This window comes from Macrobrachium rosenbergii, chromosome 5 (assembly GCF_040412425.1).
Source record: "Macrobrachium rosenbergii isolate ZJJX-2024 chromosome 5, ASM4041242v1, whole genome shotgun sequence".
NCBI classification, from domain to species: domain Eukaryota; kingdom Metazoa; phylum Arthropoda; class Malacostraca; order Decapoda; family Palaemonidae; genus Macrobrachium; species Macrobrachium rosenbergii.
This window is the reverse complement of record NC_089745.1, coordinates 66,297,657-66,305,156: the sequence shown is the minus strand read 5'-3', so window position 1 is coordinate 66,305,156 and position 7,500 is coordinate 66,297,657. Positions and strand designations below refer to the sequence as shown.

Here is a 7,500-nt window from a genome sequence, read left to right as displayed (position 1 = left end):
GTAGTGCCTACAGTGTACTGCATGAGGTGCACTGACGGCACTACTCCCCTACAGGATGTTTGTACTGTGTACTACCACCATTCCTCGTGTAAGCAAGGGGTGCAGGTTAAGTGTTTTAAAGATTCGGGAGAAGATTACCCATGCGAAATGGAGAAAATTGAGAGAGGCAAGTGAAAGTGTCAAATTTTAGTTCTGTAAGAAGGTCCTATCGAGCCACGGGGACCTAGTGAATCTGTTGCTATCCCTAGTAAACAGGCGAACACAAGCCAAAATCTGCAGCGTTTTGCACAAAAATATAATGGATGGGCTATGAGAAGTTTAACATGTTCAATTCGGATCTTTCCTAGATAGTGACCCCCAAGCAAAGTTCGGGGGTCGTTATCTAGAACTAATATTTCTTTGGGGTCATTATCCTGATGATATTTACAGTCTTTTGTTTATTTTTTACGGCCATCCCCAACGGACTTGTACTAAACACGCTGCAAAAGTGGATGGCTATATACCGGGTTAAAGTAAGTATACCTTAGTTTAACCAAACCACTGAGCTGATTAACAATGGGTTAAAACTCTTGGGGTCACTATCAAAAGATCCTCAGTTTCTAGTCTCGTTAGAAGAGCCTTCCCGCAGTGAAAAGGTTACACTTACGTACACGAGACTTGGTTTCGATTGTTTATGTGTATTCCAATGTGAAGATTCAACATGAAATTTTGAGAAACGATAGGAACTTAATGATAATTGAAGGAACACTCCGCTAAATTCTTACAAACGAGCCCGAAAATATTGCAAAGGGGAGATAAAGGTAAGATAATGAATTTTTACAACTGTAGATTGGTATTAACCCGGTATGTATTCACCTTTACGCATCACAGGCTCTGAGGTGCTAGTACTAAACATGACAGAAGCTCCTTGGGATGCCGTGTTTAGTACTAGCCCCTTGGGGATCAAAGTATTATATACAAATGGGTCACCTTTATGCGTCACCTACCCCGAAGTGCTAGTACTAAACATGGCAGAAGCCCCTTGGGATGCCATGTTTAGTCTAGCCCGTTGGGGATCAAAGTATTTTATACAAATGGGTCGCCTTTATGCGTCACGTACTCCGAAGTGCTAGTACTAAACATGACAGAAGCCCCTTGGGATGCCATGTTTAGTACTAGCCCCTCGGGGATCAAAGTATTATATACAAATGGGTCACCTTTACACATCACCTACTCCAAGGTGCTAGTACTAAACATGGCGGAAGCTCCTTGGGACGCCGTGTTTAGTGCTAGCCCCTCAGTAATCAAAGTATCATATACAAATGGGTCACCTTTACGTGTCATCTACTCGGAGGTGCTAGTACTAAACGTGGCAGAAGCTCCTTGGGACGCCGTGTTTGGTACTAGCCCCTCGGGGATCAAAGTATTATATACAAATGGGTCACCTTTACGCATCACCCACTCCAAGGTGCTAGTACTAAACGTGGTGGAAGCTCCTTGGGATGCCATGTTTAGTACTAGCCCCTCGGGGATCAAAGTATTGTATACAAATGGGTCACCTTTACGCATCACCCACTCCAAGGTGCTAGTAATAAACATGGCGTAAGCTCCTTGGAATGCCGTGTTTAGTACTAGCCCCTTGGGGATCAAAGTATTATATACAAATGGGTCACCTTTACGCATCACCTACACCAAGGTGCTAGTACTAAGTGTGGCGTAAGCTCCTTGGGACGCCGTGTTTAGTACTAGCCCCTCGGGGATCAAAGTAGTATATAAAAATGATGCGTAAAGTTAGATACACACTAGGTTAATACCATATAGAATTTGGTTTTAAAGTACTCAAAAGACATTTATTAGCATAGATTATGTGCTCAGATACTCATCTGTTGATGGAAAAAACTATTTGCTCTCATAATGCATTTTTCATGAATTTACCTGGTTTTCAGTATTATTGTAGAATGAAAAAAATAGTGGAATCGATGGACAACAGAGAAACTGTGTTAGCAGGAACTTAAGAATGCGTTTTTATTATCTAGTTGTTAGTTGAAATTAAGAAAAAAAATGCAAATTAGATTCTAAATTTATTAAAATGTTAAAATTCTCACTTACTACTTAAAGAAAAGTTGGTAAAACATATTGTAAAGCCATTGAAGATATTTTAATTATGAGACACAAAAAATCACCAAGAAAAGATGAAAATTTCATTGAAAAAAATCATTGAAAATGTTTAAGAATCATAACTAAAAAACTATGCATCGAAATTATCAAAACATTTCTGTCAAATCAGCATTTGCCATGTCAAACAACCTCACAAAATTTAAGAAAATCCATTACAAAATTGCGCACCACTTTCAAAAGGGTAATATAACTTTAAAGAAACAGCGAAATTCAATATGCGACTGGAAATTTCAGAACACAGACATCGATTATCAAAATTGAACCAATATATCAGTGTCAACTTTAACCGGCGATTGATCTCAAAAGAACGCCAGTCACCTTCCGTATTTAGAAGAAGTAGTTACATTAGTAACCGCCTCTTCCACATTCCTTCCTTTCTTTCAGAATCTGCCGTTGAAAAACAGATGAATATTTCCCTTCCTGCGTCCTTGCAACCCATCCCCAAAGAAGCCGGCCTATCGGTCCATTCGGAGCTGAGCCCGCCTCCCTCACTTACCCAGTGCATGAGCGAGCGCGCATGCATATACTCACACGCCACCCAAACCCCCTCCCTTTCTACCCCACCTCTTTTTCTGATTTGGGCTGCTTGTCTGCTCCAGTGGCTTAAAACTGAAAAAAATTAAATTTTGCAAAAAAGGAAAAAACCAGATTTATGGACATTGCAACTACTGATTTCTAATAATCAGGTTATTGCATGGAATGGCTCCAGATGTTTCGTGGGAACTTCTAGAAGGTTTTACCTGCGGCCTACATTCTCGGCTTGGAAATTAGATAATTGCAATTTAAACATTCATATAAACATTGTTCAGACTCTAGTAAAACTCGAAGTCGTTCAAAGACCAGTAGATTATTTATTCGCATTTTTCCGTGTGTATAGTGACTGAATATTTCATTTTTGTCTGAAGCAAATGGTCATTATGTATTATTACATTGCTCGGGGACAAAGCAGAAGACTTACTGAGTTCAACCCTGGCAGTTCTATTGTCTTGCGGGCCATTCCATAAGCACTTTATCTAATTCGCGTGATTCATTGCTCCGGCCGGAGAGTTGTGACTCTCTCTCTCTCTCTCTCTCTCTCTCTCTCTCTCTCTCTCTCTCTCTCTCTCTCTCTTAAACTTGGGTTACAGCCATGACGTTAATTGAATGGTAGTCATGATCTTGGAACTCTCTCTCTCTCTCTCTCTCTCTCTCTCTCTCTCTCTCTCTCTCTCTCTCAAGCTTACTCGTAGGTTACAGTAGTAGTATCATTAATGGTCTTTCTTTCCTTGAGAAATCTTGACAATAGTCGTGAAAGTCCATCAGTGGTAAGCTGAAAACTTATATGAATTTTTTAAAAAATGCAAGAAAAAAATTCAGTTGATGTCAATTAATTATGCATTTGAAGTTGTTCCTTGGGGCAGCCCAGTTACCATCAGGTAATTAATAACATTATTTAGTTCTTCCTTCTTTCCCTTCTTTGATTCCCTCTGAATAGCATTGAAAAACAGATATGAGAGGTATACTTTCACAAAACCCTACTCTGCTTTAATTCTCATGAGCTAGAGTCTAAGAAGAGACGCAACCAAAAAATTGACCTCTCTCAGGAGGATCGCTGATACAGTGTAAATGAATAGTTCTGTACAAGTAATGGTTCGAGACACGCATGCAATTATGTGTGCTAATGTATTGTCACGTGCATAATCGATTTATTGTTATTTCAGCTCACACTCACATTAAATTCCAAAGGTAACTAAAGATAATAAAACAAACTTGTTTGTATTATTATGTTTGTTCTGTCAGTAGTAGCTATTTCCATTTGCGTTATTTCTTAGTGTTCAGCAACTCTTCGTTCATAAAGCTTCGTTCGTTGTAACAATTTGGAACTGCGAGGGGAACATTCCGGCGATTGAGTAAATGAGGATTAGTGTCACTTACAAGGGATACTGGACCCAAAGGGTGGCCTGTTTGGTTTAGAAATTGCAGACACAATCACGACCGCGAACTGGACACAGGATTCTCATTCGTTTGATCTTGGCAGAGTCGACAGCCAGGCTCCATCGTGCATGTCAGGTAAGAGTCATTACGAGCACTCTATGCAAGCCTGCAGTCTGTGAACAAGGAGAACTTTTTTCAGTATTTCTTATTCTTTTCAACAAATTCAAGATTTATTAAACGCTCTTTATTTCAAAGTTAACATGACCTTAATTTCTGTTATATTAAGCTAAGAATAGGTCACATTTTCTGTATATTCTATTTTTCAGCTGTGTGAAAATATCTATGACAGATATAAAAGGTCTGTGTTTCTCTGAATTTTAAGATTTCTCATTTTATTTATGAGTTGTATCTAATCCAAAAAATTCACAATCAGAAGTGAATTTTGTGCGTTGATGATCATAGTCGCCTCGGGGCTACATTACTCAGGCAAATTCTGTTTATACCCTAGCGGAACTTATTCATCAGATAATGGTTTTTTGAAGAATGGTGTCCTTTTTTAGGCATAACATATTTCGGGTGTTAGAGCGTTAGGTTACGGTTGCCCTAATTTAACGAAGTGAAGATATGTGGCTTCTAATCTTCATAGTGAAGTTTTCTAATTATTTTCATCGATGCTACAAATACTTTCTGTGGAGAGATCTTATGTTGTCAAGCTTATTAGCCTTTTTAGCTCTTTTCCTCCGTCTTTCTTACAGTAGACGCAAGCTCTTTGAATGCCGTCTCTTTCTCAGTAGTCTTAAGCTCTTTAACCACCGTCTGTATCACAGTAGACGTAAGAATACCTAGACTCTTAATCCTTCTCTGTCACAGAAAACAGTGTGTGGCCCATCAGTCTCAGTGACAGGTAACTTAATCCCATTGCCCTTTGTTTGTCATATGAGCATAAGCTTTTTGCCTTCTGTCTCTGTCACAGTAGACATAAACTCTTTGGCCTCTGTCTCTGTCACAGCAGACATAAGCTCTTTGGCTTCTGTGTCTTTCACAGTAGATGTGGTCACAGATGACCTGCTTTAGAATATTTGCCCATCTTTGTGTTGCAGTAGGCTAATTCTCTGGTTCCTCTGTCTCAGTCATAGTGGACTTTAAGTATTTGCCCTTTGTCACAGTAGACCTTATCTCTTTACTCTCTCTGTATAACAGTAGACTTTATCTCTCTGCCCTCTGTCTCTGTCACAGTAGACTTAAGCTCTTTGACCTCCGTCTCTGACACAGGAGACAAGATTTTGCCCTTTGTGACATAGTTAACTCAATCATTTGCCCTCCGTCTGTGTCACAGTAAACAAAGCTCTTTACCCCCCATGGTTGTCACATTAGTTGGAAGCTCCTTGCTCACCATCTTGCCAAAGTAGACATAAGCTTTCGCTCTCTGTCTCTGTAACAGTAGGTGTAGGCTCTTTGCCCTCCATCTCTGTCACAGTAGATGTCATAGGAGACTAACACGTTTTTGCTCAGTTTCTCTGTCACTAGAGGCTTAATCCATTTGCCCTCCGTCTCTGACAGAGCAGCAGTCAAATTTTGCTCTCCATCTTTATCACAGCAAATGTAAGTTCTTTTCCCTCCGTCTTTGTCTCAGTAGATGTTAACTCATTGGTCCATGTCTGTGTCACAGTAGATGTCAGCTCATTGCCCTCTGTCTCTATCACAGTAGATGTAATTTCATTGCCCTCCATCTCTGTCACGGTGGATATAAGCTCATTGCCCTCTGTCTGTGTCACAGTAGATGTACTCTCATTGTCCTCCGTCTTGACACAGTAGATGTAATCTCATTGCCATCCATCTCTGTCACAGTAGATATAAGTTCATTGCCCTCCGTCTGTGTAGTAGTAGATGTGAGTTCATTGCCCTCCAACGGTGTCACAGTAGATGTGAGCTCATTGCCCTCCATTCGTGTCACAGTAAATAGAAGCTCGTTCCACTCCATCTCTGTCACAGTAGATGTAAGTTCATTTCCCTCCATCTGTATCACAATAGATGCAAACTCATTTCCTTCCATCTCTGTCACAGTAGATGTAAGCTCTTTTCGCTCCATCTCTGTACCAGTGGATGTTCAAGTAACAGTATCTTATCAGAGGACAACAACAACTGCAATTGGCTTAGATAAGAACGTGTACTTTCTGTTGAAGAACATTTTCCTTAATTGTCACAATCCATTGCAATATTATACACACATTATATATATATAGTATATATATATATATATATATATATATATATATATATATATATATATATATATATACACACACACACACACACACACACACTCACACACACACACACGGAACTAAGAACACATGAGCACTTGTTTCACAGAAACCAAAACTTCTGACTCACATTGGGACTGAACCCTTGTCTTCCGAATGTGAAGCCATGGCGTTACTGATTGACCTACACAGGTCATAAAAGAAGTTGGAACCTAAGCACTCCCGTACCTGAGCACGTGTTTCACTGAAATAAATTTGCATATAGGTTCATTTGTAATGCCCTGGCCTCTCATTTGAAAGACCAGGGTTCAGTCCCAATGTGAGATTGAAATTTATTTCTGTGAAACACTTGCTTATGTATTCATTAGTTCCAACAACTTCATGCTGTAGGGGTAATTCGAATGAAATGCTACCAGTTCACTTACTGCTGGATCAGGAATTTGGGTAAAATTCGCCGGGATGTTGGGCAGCAGCCTGCCCTGGAAAAACCTCAGATACGGGAGTGCATAGGTTCCAACTTCTTTTATGACTTGTGGATGTCAGTTGGTAACGCCTTGGCCTCTCATTTGAAAGACCGGGGTTTGGTCACGATGTGAGTCAGAAATTCTATACTATATATATATATATATATATATATATATATATATATATATATATATATATATATATATATATATATAGATATATAGATACATAGATAGAGAGAGAGAGAGAGAGAGAGAGAGAGAGAGACAAGAGAACAAAATTCTTATGATATCGAAATAATTTTACTTAGGGAACAACTTACACCCAAACGGAATGACAAATAAAAATAATAAGTGGCCTACCTGACCTGGATTGGAACCTAATGCCTTTTGTGTTCGGTATAGAGGAGATAATGACTTGCCGGCTATCAAGAGAGATATAAATCTATTCTGACCCAGCTGCTCATATGTTTGTCAAATTCAGGCTCTGTTTTTTACTCGAAATCATCTCATCTTCACCATCACAGCGTATTGATAAATTTGTGTACTTAAATGTTAGCTTTGTCTTTTATAAACGTGCAAGTGACAAAACTGTCTCTCCTGTGCAAACAAAAGGCATAGGCTGCAGTTTTGGTCAGGGCAGACCCACTTGTTAGATGTGAGTCTGTTTCGGGTAAGAGTTATTCCCAAGTGTCTGAGTG

The 7,500-nt window shown here is 39.5% G+C and overlaps 1 protein-coding gene and 1 long non-coding RNA gene across 3 annotated transcripts in view; one reads left to right on the top strand and one right to left on the bottom strand.

Moving 5' to 3' along the window:
- LOC136838865 (ficolin-2-like) overlaps window positions 1–7,500 on the bottom strand; it is a 149,073-nt gene that overhangs the window by 92,860 nt on the left and 48,713 nt on the right. The window lies entirely within an intron of this gene.
- Window positions 1–7,500, top strand: part of LOC136838867 (uncharacterized) — a 161,396-nt gene that overhangs the window by 142,804 nt on the left and 11,092 nt on the right. The window lies entirely within an intron of this gene.